Below are 12654 nucleotides of genomic sequence, written 5' to 3'. Positions count from 1 at the left end.
ACAGAACATGAACAGAACATCAGGGACCTGTGTGACGACAACAACAAAAACAATACATATGATATCACCATGTCAACAAGTTAATGAAATGATCACATCAATTGACCCAGAAAAAACATTTGACAAAATTCAATATTCATTCATGATAAACACTCTCAGCAAATGAGGAGTAGAAGGGAATTACCTTGATAATGAGTACCTGTGAAAAGCTGTAGCTAGCATCATAGTAGTGAAAGACTGAACACTTTCCCCCTAATATTGAGAACAAGGCAAGGATGCCCACTCTCACCACTCTTATTCCATGTAGTACTGAAAATTCTAGCCATGGAAATAAGGCAAGACAAAGAAACAAATGCATATAGATTGGAAAGGAAGAAATAAAATTGTTCCTATTAGCAGCCAACAGGTTTGTCTACATTGAACACTCCCAAATAACTTGCAGCAATACTTCAGAAACTGATAATTGAGTTTTGCAAACTTTCAGGGTATAAGATGAACACATCAATCACATTTCTATATACTAATAATTAACTGAGGGAAATCAAAATATAAAACACAATAGCATCACAATCACTCCAAATAAATTAAACACTTAGGTATACACTTAGCATGCATAGAATCTGTATGCTGAAAATTATAAAATGCTAATAAAAAAATCAAAGAAGACAATTAAATGAAGAGACATACCATATTCAGGGATTGAACACAACATAGTTAAGATGTCTATTCTCCCCAAACTCATCTACAGGCTTAATGCAATTCCTGTCCAAATTCCAACAATCCAAGGTATTCTTAGATAGAGACAGCTTATTCTAAAATTTATATAGACAAGCAAAGACACGCTATGTGTTTTAACCAAGGTCACCTCTCAGAAAGGTTGTTTCCCCAGGTGGGGATTTCCCCCCTGGAGTTAGAGATTAACAGGACTAAGGAAGAGAATAAATCAGTGAAACCCCCTAGTGTTACAGAAATACCATGTCCTACTTATGAAGAACTTGGACTAAGACTGTTGGCAATAAATTTGGGACTTGTTGGGCCCACATCCCCAGGGGTCTGCCCACCAGGGAAAGCTCCAAAGCTTATATCTGTTGCGACTCACCAACACAGGGCAGTCCCAGGGAAGGCAAGCAGCGAGGCTGGGAGGACATAACCTTTACTGGGTAGGATAATTTCCTTCCCACTTCCTTGTAGATTAACAAACACCCTAACCTTTGGAATAGAATGGATAGGATTAAAATCAACTGGTATAAATACAGATGTAACAGGACAATAAAGAGAACCTCGCTATGCTGATCAACTGAACGCTGCCTCGTGTCATTCCTTCTTCGCTGACTCCATCCACACCTTTGGGAACCCCTGGACCTGCTGGGGCTGGGCCCCATCATTGGTTGCCTCCTGCACTTATGGGGGATGAACCTGAAACCCAGGTATATGCTCTTGACCAGGAATAGAACCCGTAACCCTTCAGTGCACAGGATGACGCTCTAACCATTGAGCCAGTGGCCACAGCACCAGTTTATATTTTAAGTGGTCTTGGCTTTGATTTAAAAATTCTGTGCAAAAGGGTTGAACCTCGGGGGGCGGACTCAGCAGCAGAAATGGTGCTGTCCCGAGATCCCCTTCCGCTCGGAGGCGCGGCTGCTGGCCGTGGTGCTGACTCGGCTGGGGCTGAAGGGCCAGGCGGTGGCTGACGTGCCCCAGCTCTGCCGCTGAGCCCCACCCTCCCTGCCTGGAGGTGGGGGCCCACCAGGATGAACAAACTGCCCAGGGATTTGTCCTGTGACTTGGAGCGCAGCCTGCCAGCCGTGGCCTCCCTCAGCTCACCTCTATCCCACAAGCAGAGCCTCTCCTCGCACTTCCTCCTGCCACCCCCTGAGAAGCGCCAGGCCAACTCTGATGTCCGCCGCACCTTCTGTCTCTTTGTCACCTTCGACCTGCTCTTCATCTCCCTGCTCTGGATCATCGAGCTGAACACCAACACAGGTTGTAGAGCTGTTCGTATCTTCCTCTTCCAGACCAACACAGGTATTCGGAAGAACCTGGAGCAGGAGATCATCCACTACAACTTTAAAACTTCCTTCTCTGACATCTCTGTCCTGGCCTTCTTCCGCTTCTCCGGACGGCTGCTGGGCTACCCGGTGCGGTGGCTCCGGCACTGGTGGGTGATTGCGGTCACCACGCTGGTGTCCAGTGCCTTCCTCATTGCCAAGGTCATCCTCTCTGAGCGGCTCCCCAAAGGGGCGTTCGGCTACCTGCTCCCCATCGCGCCCTTTGTCCTTGCCTGGTTGGAGACCTGGTTCCTTGACTTCAAGGTCCTCCCCCAGGAGGCTGAGGAAGAGCGATGGTACCTTGCTGCCCAGGCCGCTGTCGCCCGAGGACCCCTACTCTCCGGAGCTCTCTCCGAGGGCCAGTTCTATTCACCCCAGAATCCTTTGCAGGGTCTGACAGTGAATCAGTGAAGAAGCCGTCGGGAAGAGAAGCTTCTGTGCCCAGGAGCGGGAGTACATCCACCAGGGGCAGGAGGCCATGGCTGTGGTGGACCAGATCTTGGCCCAGGAGGAGAACTGGAAGTTCGAGAAGAGTAATGAATACGGGGACACTGTGTACACCATCGAGACTCCCTTCCATGGCAAGACGTTCATCCTGAAGACCTTCCTGCCCTGCCCTGCGGAGCTGGTGTAGGAGGAGGTGATCCTGCAGCCCGCGAGGATGGTGCTGTGGAACGAGACGGTGACCGCCTGCCAGATCCTGCATCGGGTGGAAGACAGCACCCTCGTTTCCTATGACGTGTCCGCGGGGGCCGTGGGCGGGGTGGTCTCCCCTAGGGACTTTGTGAATGTCCGACGCACAGAGCGGCGCACAGACAAATACCTGTCTTCAGGCATAGCCACCACCCACTGCGCCAAGCCACCCACCCACAAACACGTCAGGGGCGAGAATGGTCCTGGGGGCTTCATCATGCTCAAGTCGGCTAGCAACCCCCGTGTCTGCACCTTCATCTGGATCCTTAACACAGATCTCAAGGGCCGCCTGCCCCGGTACCTCATCCACCAGAGCCTCGCAGCCACCATGTTCGAATTTGCCTTTCACCTGCGGCAGCACATCGGAGAGCCGGGGGCCCGGGCGGAACGGGGCCTCCTCGCCACCCTGCGGGCCAGGGTTCGGTGGCTACAGCCTCCAGAGCCACAGAGGACCTGGCCTCAGGAGGACGAAGCAGCTCCCTCCCATGGCACCCCCTGACCCCAGGCTGGCAGGCTTCGCTGTGCCTGAGCCACCTGGAGCAGGGTGTGGGGTCAGCACCTAGACTCCGGACTCTGCCACCGGGGCAAGTGGAGTCTGTCCTGCTGATGTTTACATGGTGCCCCGCCCAGCCCAGGGCAGGGTCTGGAGTGGGAGCCTCAGAGTTGGTGGGTGAGAGCCAGGGCCCTGGGCAGGATGGAGCCAGAGCGGCCTTGTCACCGGTTCGGTGCAGGAGCCCCTTCATCTGCCTGCTCTCATCATGGTTTGGGGATTATTTAAAGGGTCTGGGACCTCTTTCCACACGTACTTGTGGGGGAGTGGGTGGCAGGTGAGGATGGTGGGTGCTGTCAGTGAACCCCTCCCTCTCCCAGTGTCTCTCCCTCTGCCCAGGGCCTCCTTGGGGACCTTTGTATTTTGAGCCAATTAAAGATATGAACCCACAGGCCGGTTGAGTGTCAACCTATGAACCAGGAGGTAACGGTTCAATTCCCGTCAGGGCACATGCCCTGATTGCGAGCTCAGTCCCCAGTGTGGGGCGTGCTTGAGGCAGCCAATCAGTGATTCCCTCTCATCATTGAGGTTTCAATCTCTCTCTCCTCCCTTTATCTCTGAAATCAATAAAAATATATATTTACCAAAAAAAAAAAAAAAAGGGTTGAACCTTCTCCTTTTCCCCCTGACATGCAGCATTTGCCTCACCGAATGGCTTAGCATCTGGTGAAGCCATGTGCTTTCATGGCATGGCTCTTTCCCCAAAAGCTGCTAAAATAAAATAAAATAAAATGGCCTTTTCCTAGAAGGAAGTGACTACTTTTGATCTTGGGCCTAGCGTTCGGCAGGCCCAATGGTATTTTATCCCTATGAAGAAGTAGCAGTAGTATTATCGCCCTCTTGTGATGGAAGTAATCTGAGATGGAAGGCTTAAGAATTTAATTGGGATATTAGAAAAAGCCCTGGATGGGAGTCTAACATTTCCCCCTTTTTCACGGGAGACCACCAGTCATTCCATGCCCTTTAACATGGTACCCATCTCCTGAGCATCCCACTTACGTGTAATAGGGCTTTGAAACTCCAAATTCCCAAGGTGCAAACCAGCCTTACTGTTGCAATAAAAACGAAATTTGCCATGCTCCTGATAAGTCTAATGCACTGGGCTAAGAGGTTTATCCATGGATCTTATGTATCCCTCATAACAATGCTATAAGGTACTTGATATTTTTATCCCCTGTGGGGAGCCAGCATGGTCATGGCATACTCATGCCAGGGCAGCCTGGTTCAGTGACCCTGAGTGGGGGAGATGAAAGGCTTAGAAAAGACAGACAAGAGGATGATAGCTGGGTCTCGGTGAGACGCTGCCCCTCTGATGGACAACGCCAGCGCCCACAAGCCGTGTCTTTATTTTATAGCAGATGCCACGAGGCAAAGTAGGGGCATGATCAAGATGTTTACAACATTCTCGTGGATTTCAACCTCACTTAACTACATGCACCTGAACTCTATCACGCAGGCATGTGGGGCCACGTGTTTGGACCGTAGGTTCAAGCTTACAACTACAGCTGTTGGCTATAATTATGCTGGGAAGGCTCTGCCCTCCAAGCTGGGACTTGCACATGGCCACGAGAGGACTGTGCCCTCTCATTAGTCCAAGCTTGAACCTGTCCAAAACACTGTAGCCGTGCCCCATAATCCCCATTTGACAAATGATGAAACTGAGAATCAGGTCGGGTAAGGAGCTAATATAAAAACAACAACTAGAGGTGGATGAGTCTTTACTTAATCCAGGCAGTCAAAGTACAAGTGCCTGATTCTAACCTCTGTGCTACCCTGAGCATAATTACATACAGCCCCTCACAAGGCAACAGACAAAAAGGGATCCCGCGAATGCTTACGTGGACAACCCCTTTGAGACTTACAGTATCTAGATTCTCGTTAAGGCTAAGGTGTTCTTATAAGGAAAAATAAAGGTTAATTATTAGCTATAGGTTAGCTAGTGAGATAAGCCTGCAAAAGCTGAGATAGGGTTAATGTCTAGGAAAAACTCCGAGCCAGGCCTGATTTTCATGCTCCATTTCCTGTAGCAGACCAGAATCCTGCCTTCAGAATCTCTGGAAACAGGAAGAATAAATAGAAAATACATTAAAAGGACCGGGACCCAGACCTGCTGTGCATATTCACGTTAGCGAAGGTGCTATTTCAGATGGATGTTAAGTTATGTTTCTGGGATGTCAAAGTCTGTGCCTTTATTTATGGAGAGTTTAAAGCTCCATCATTAATAATGATTACGCTGAACACTCATGGAAACGTACACGAGAGAAAATGAAACCACTGGAAGGAAAGAAACACTGACATTTCTGCTCTGGGAGGCACTGGGCTGGGTGGTCCATGTCCCACGGGTGGTGTTGGAGGTGATTCTAGGTGGTACATGAATACATTTTGTAATAGTTGAATATTAATTTAATGGGCATTGGGTGGGGGACACTGAGCATCTAAAACCAGTGATTTTGTAGATATACTTATTTCTTGGGAGAAGGCTGTTTTAAGAAATGAGCAAATGTAAACTTGATTTGACCAAAAGTATTAAGTGAATAATAGTAATAGTGGTAAACACAAATGCACAAAACTTTGAGTGTGTTTTGCAGAGGGATTGGAGCTTGGGAAACTGTAGTATGGCAGACTCAGGATATGATAAAAGCTCCAGGTACTTGGTTCTGAAATGGACCAGTCACGTGACCTCGAGGAAGCCATTTCATGCCTCTAGTCCAGAGCAGCTTTGACTATAAAATGACAAGCTTGGAACACATCAGGGGGCCCCTTCCAGGGACATGGACCCCCTGGAGGACCCTGGAGTATCACAAAGGATCTGAGAAGCCACGCATTCCATAAGCCCTGATTTAGGATTGAATCAATACATCCAACCAGCAAAAATACGATTAGTGCACCAAAGCACAGAGATGCTGTCATGATGGGCTATGGACTTAATTAATTTGAACAAATTCAAGTGAAAGCTCTACTGAATGCATAGATACCTGAACTAAAAGTACATTTTCAGAAAGGTAAAATTACGACGGCTATTTTTTATATCGGCAAACATCCATGCAGATTTTCCCTATTAGTTTAAGCTTTCACTCTGTGGAAAAGTTGCAATAGTGCACATCACAGAGGGTGGCCCAAGGCGCCACATATAGAGAAGCTAAGTGGTTCTCCTGTGACAATAGTGCTGAGGGGAAAACCCCCGCTTCGATCCTTCCCTGACCTAGAATATCAGCCACACGCATCCTCGTGACCTTACAGAGCCAGGCCAATTTCAAAAAAGGAGGCTTGTCGACAGTAACTGTTTCTGATGGAAAGTGTTAATGATAACAGTGGTAATTCTGATGTGGATCACTCCCCTTTCTTTACAGCATAACGTGTGTGTGCATCCGATGCTGTGCTTGGCACTCCGTGTATCTCTAATCTTTCAATGTCTCTGAGAACTAAGTATGCATGCCCCTGATTTCTAGTTGATGAAGCTGAGGTTAGGGAGGAGGAGGTTTCACCCGAGGCCACAAATCTCTAGGTGGCAATACTAGAATTCAAATCCCAAACTCTTTGGTTCTAAAATGCCAACCATTTCTACTGTGTACCCTGTTTTTTGATATAATAAAAGTGGAAAATTCGAAACAGACATAGGCATAAAGGGACAAAGTTGTAAATATAGGTTGAGAAGAATTTTATTTAATTAGGATAAAGGCTCTGAGGTTAAAAGAAATGATGATGCAATAACCTAAGATGCATTGGTGGCCATGGTGAGGAGATTGGGAGAGAGTATTGGCCAGGATTGGGAGAGTATTACATTTTCACAGCTATGGTCCCATCACTGTACCACCTGCCAATAACTGAAAAAGGTTTTCTCAAAAGTTAAGCCACTGGGATCATCACAGGGTTCCAGTGGCTGTCCCCACAGTTACAGAATCCTTCAGACATGTTTTCTGCAGCATCAATTGGCATCGTCCAACAGCGTGGCACTGTAGCAGCTGAGTCTTGAATCAGACACAATCATTGTCTTTCCATAATTGTTATCCTATGACAAGGAGATACCTCAGAGACAAGCCCAGTGGGAAAGGGGTTAAGTAATGCTCTGGATACATGATCATCTGTATGATTCTCAGATGTGGAGTGACACTGTTTAGGGAGAAAGGGTTGGGACATGGTTTATTTCGCTCCAGCCACTATAAATGGAAAAGAAAAGTAACATATTCATCCATAATACATTTGATGAGTTCCAATCCTATTGAAGAGACTAATAGTTGGAGAATGCCAATAAATGATAGGGGAGTCAGGGTTAGCAAAGTCCTAAATACTAATTGCACTTTATCCATCACCCGTCATGAAGACTGACGATGCATGATTTCTTCCGGCCGCTGTTGCCTATATATGACAGTGATTTGTGATACCACCGTTGTCAGAACACTGGACAAAGAGCCAGGAGGAAGTGATCAAATCCCAATTCCCATGTGTAGGATCTTATGTAACTTTTGGAAACTCAGGGATTCGGTATACATGGGGATAAGAATACATCAAATCAGCCTGGACGGGGTGGCTCAGTGGTCGAGTGTTGACACAGGAACCAAGAGGTCACCGTTTGATTCCCTGTCAGGACACATGCCTGGGTTGTGGGCTCAATCCCCAGTGTAGGGCATGCAGGAGGCAGCCAATCAATGTTCTCTCTCATCATTGATATTTCTATCTCTCTATCCCCTTCCCTTTAACCCTTAAATCAAAAGGTTTAGGATTCGATTCCTGGTCAGAGTACATGCCTAGGTTGCACATTCAATCCCGGGGAGGCAACTTAGATGTTTCTCTCTCTCTTTCCCTCTCCCCCCTTCTCCCCTCCCTCCCCTCTTTCTTTCTCTCTAAAAATTAATAAAAACATGTCTTGGGTGAGGATTAAAAAATCTTTTTTCGTTTTACTTTTTTTCTTTGCAATTTTTGATGTAGCCACTTGGTGGTGCCATAGGGTCTAGTTTTGTTTACATGCAGGAAAAATTTTCCCAAAATATATTTTTTTCTACGCAAGGCTACCAGAGAGGGAGTTCTCTCCTCTTTGCTATTTATACATATTTGTATTCTGGATTTAAGCTGTAAAAATGTTTAGTAGGAAGGGTCTGGAAATCTTGAGAGTGTGGTAACTGAGAAGAAAATACAGGGTGGAGCCAAATTAGGTTTACAGTTGTTTCTAAGGAAAATAATACAATAATTAATAAACACTGAAACAAGAATAAACTATGTGTTTCATGTACTCACAACTGTAAACCTACTTTTGCCCCACCCGGCAAATAAAGTAGAAAGCTAGAGACCACCTGGATAGAGAAAGTAAATAAATGTGATACCAGCAAAGGTTCACAAAGGTCAGATTCGGAAACAAACATGTCTGAATTAATTGCTTTATTTATTTTTATAATGGTAGCTTTTTAAATTTGTTTTTATTGTTGAGAGTACTACAGATATCCCCCGTTTTCCCCCCATTTGCCCTCCTCCACCCAGCCCCCACCCTGCCCCAGGCCTTCACACACTATTGTATGTGTCCCTGGGCTAGGCATATATGCATATTTGTCCTTCGGTTAAACTCTTCCAGTCCTCCCTCCCTACCCGCCACCCCGCTCTGAGGTCTGTCAGTCTGTTCCTTGCATCCATGTCTCTGGACATATTTTGTTTGGCAGTTTACTCTGTTGATTAGATTCCATATACAAATGAGGTCATGTGATATTTATCTTTTGCTGGCTGGCTTCTTTCATTTGGCATAATACTCTCCAGGTTCATCCAGGCTGTCTCAAAGGGTAAGAGATCCTTCTTTTTTACAGCTGCACAAATTGTATAAATGTACCACAGCTTTTTTATCCACTCATCTACTGAAGGGCAGTTGAGCTGTTTGCAAATAACTGTTGCTATGAACTTAGGGGTCCATATATTCTTTCTGATTGGTGTTTTGGGATCCTTAGGATATATTCCTAGAAGTGGGATCATTGGGTGAAATGGCAGTTCCCTTTTTAATTTTTTGAGAAAACTCTTACTGTTTTTGATGGTGGCTACACCAGTCTGCATTCCCACCAGCGGGGTACTGGGGTCCCCTTTTTCCCACATCCTTGCCAACACTTGTTGTTTGTTGGTATGTTGATGGTAACTGTTCTGGAAGGTGTGAGGTGATACCTCATTGCAGTTTTAATCTGCAACTTTCTGATGATTACCAACACTGAGCATTTTTTCATAGGTCTCTTGGCCATCTGTGTGTCCAGTTTGGGAAAGTGTCTATTCAGGTCCTTTGCCCATTTTTAAAATTGGATTGTCTTCCTGGTGTTGAGTTGTATAAGTTCTTTATATATTTTGGAAATTAACCCCTTATCAGATGTATCATTGGTGAATCTGTTCTCCCAAACAGTGGATTCCCTTTTCATTTTGTTGATGGTTTCTTTTGCTGTGCAGAAGATTTTTAGTTTGATATAGTCTTATTTATTTATTATTTCCTTTGCTTCTCTTGCCCTAGGTCCTATTTATATTTATGGTTCTGCAACTTGTAGAAATAATAATGATTTTAAAAAGTAATAATAAATGAAATATAGAATAGGAAAAGAAAAATAGAAAAAAATACAGATTTTTAAAAAAGAAAAAATAGAATGAAAGGAAAGAAATTAGAGACATGAAAGAAAAAAAGAAGAAAGAAAAACAGTACAAAAATAAAATTCAAGAGAAAAAAAGGAAAAGATTAAAAAATAAATAAATAAAAATAAGTGGAGTTCCCATCCTCAGGTTGTTGTGCCTTCGGTGATTACCATTTGGATCTGCTATCTGTGGAACTAGCTGGAATTTGCAGCAATGTTGTTCAAATCTGGCCACCTGGTGTGCCAATCCCAGTTCTTCTGGGAGGTTCTCTGGTGCACGCCAATGTCAGTCCTGGTCCCCACCTGGCCCTTGGCAACCCAACTGGAGCAAGTAGTCCAGCGGACAGGGCCTCCATAGGCAGCAGAGGGCCCAGGAAATGCCCCCCTTCTCCCAGACAGAAGCCCACCCCAGAGACATGGTCCCAGTGCCTTGGCTCTGCCTGGCTCCCTGGCATCCCCTTGCTGCCACACCAAGTAGGAGATGAAAAAACGTCAACCCCGCTGGGCACTCTAATCTTTCAGCACAGCCCACTCCCACTTGGACGGGACCCCCGACCAGGCCAAATGCCCGAATCCTCTTGGCCCTCAGATCTAGCCGGATGGACACAGGTTTCCTCCTAAGCTGTTCCCCTTTGCCTTGGGTCCCAGCAGGTGGGACAGACAGGACTTTCTGCAGGTGGGGGGTGGTGCGACCTGTGTGCTCCAGGAGGGCAAATGCGATTCTCTTTCCCAAGACACACAGTCCAGCCCCATCCAGCTCTCTGCCCAAAGTTCTTCCGGAGAATTAATGGCCCCTCAGATTCACTGCCTTGCTGGGTGGCCCCTCCCACAGGCACCGATTGGAGTGCACATCCCAGGCTGGTGGTGTAACAGAGGAATCGCCCTTCGCCTGGATGGCACAGTCTGAGTCACCCAGGTGGACCAAATCTTCACTGATTCCCACCACCCGATGCTACATGGGCTCCCCTTCTCTTCTCTGTTGCTCTGGATTGGGAATCCCTATGTGGGGCTGACACCCCATATTCCCAGGAGGAGGGGGCTCCACTGCCACACCTTCCCTCCTGCTTCCCAGCCATGCAGGTGCGTGAGTTCCCACACCTCTTGGCATCTCCTCCTGTCTTTTCTCTGCTTTTCCCACTCGCAGTATTCCAGATCAGCTGCACTCCAACTGGTTTTTCAAGCCGAAAGCTCTGCAGTTACCGAAATTCCAGCTGGTGTTGGCAGTATGAGGACAGAGCTTCCAGCTACTCTGCAGCCATCTTGGAATCCCCTAATTGCTTTTAGTTAAAAGTCCATGAGATGGTAAGTCATTTGGAGTTTCAACTGTTTCATTTATAAAAGGAAGATAATGCATGACTCTCCACCTGCCTGAAGGCAAATACAACATGATCCCTTGGGCTAGTCTCTCAAACCAACACCACAGAGTTGGTTAAAGGGACTGATCAAATTGATGCTACATTTACATGTCAGACTCTCCCTTCCCACGTGGTAGAAGGATTCTAAGGAGAATGTTTATCAGCCAAGGGCAGTTACCTGTAAAAGTTTAGAGAGTCTTCATAAACCCAATGTGTTCCCCTACTCCTCTCATCTGAGCCCCACATCTCTCTTTGACCTTCCTTCTTCCTCTCTACAACCCATCCAACTGCCTGAATAAATTAAATCACCACCACTCTCCTTCTTAAAACTCTTCAATGACCATCCATTGCATTTATTTTTATTTATTTAAAAATTTTTCAGTGGGGTGGGGGTGGGGGGCAATGGGGGGATAAGGACACATATGTAATACCCTAATCAATAAAGAAAAATTTTTTTCAGTCCTTCAACATTGTTCTTATTCTTTTTATATTATTTATTTTATTTATTGAAAGAGAAAGAGTTCTTTAAAGGGGAAAACCAATTCAATCTGGGGATACAACTAATTTTTTTCTTTTTTATTGAATTTATTGGGGTGACATTGATTAATAAAGCGATATAGTTTTTAGGTGTGCCATTCTATAAAACATCATCTGTATATTGTATTGTGTCTTCACCACCTCAAATCATATCTCGTTCCATCATCATTTATCCCCCCTTTACCTTCTTCTAACCCCTTCCTCCCTTTCCCTCTGGTATTCACCATATTGTTGTCTGTGTCAATGAATTATTTTTTTTCTTAATCCTTTCACTTTTTCACCCAGCACCTCAACATCCCTCCCCTCTAGTTGTCAGAATTTTCTCTGAATCCGTTTCTATTTTGTTTGTTAGTTTATTTTGTTTATTAGATTCCCCATATGAGTGAAATCATATGGTATTTGTCTTCCCCTGACTGGCTTATTTCACTCAGCATAATGTTCTCCAGGCCCATCCATGCTGTCACAAAGGGTAACATTTTCTTCTTTTTTTACAGCCGAGTAATATTCCATTGAGTAAATGTACCACAGCTGTTTTATCCACTCATCTAATGACAGACACTTGAGCTGCTTCCAAATCTTGGCGATTGTAAATAATGCTGCAATGATCATAGGGGTGCCTATATTCTTTCAAATTAGTATTTCAGTGTTTTTGTTTGTTTGTTTGTTTTCAGATAAATTCCCAAATGTGGAATTGCTGGGCCATAAGGCAGCATTCCAAAAAATTTTTAATTTTTTGAGGTAAGTCCAAACTGCTTTCCACAGTGGCTGCACCAATCTGCACTCCCATCAGCAGTACATGAGGGTTTCTTTCCTTCACATCCTCGAAAACACGTGTTGTTTGTTGATTTATTGATGGCACAGCTGGTACCACACCCACCCTCTACTGA

General features: G+C 45.6%; 1 pseudogene; it reads left to right on the top strand.

Annotated features, from left to right (window-relative positions):
• Positions 1 to 1649: 1649 nt before the first annotated feature.
• Positions 1650 to 3682, top strand: LOC102775127 (annotated as a pseudogene).
• Positions 3683 to 12654: the final 8972 nt, after the last annotated feature.

The sequence above is a fragment of the Myotis davidii genome, unplaced genomic scaffold, assembly GCF_000327345.1.
Source record: "Myotis davidii unplaced genomic scaffold, ASM32734v1 scaffold189, whole genome shotgun sequence".
In the NCBI taxonomy this organism is placed as follows: Eukaryota; Metazoa; Chordata; class Mammalia; order Chiroptera; family Vespertilionidae; genus Myotis; species Myotis davidii.
This window is presented reverse-complemented; position numbering and strand designations above follow the sequence as displayed.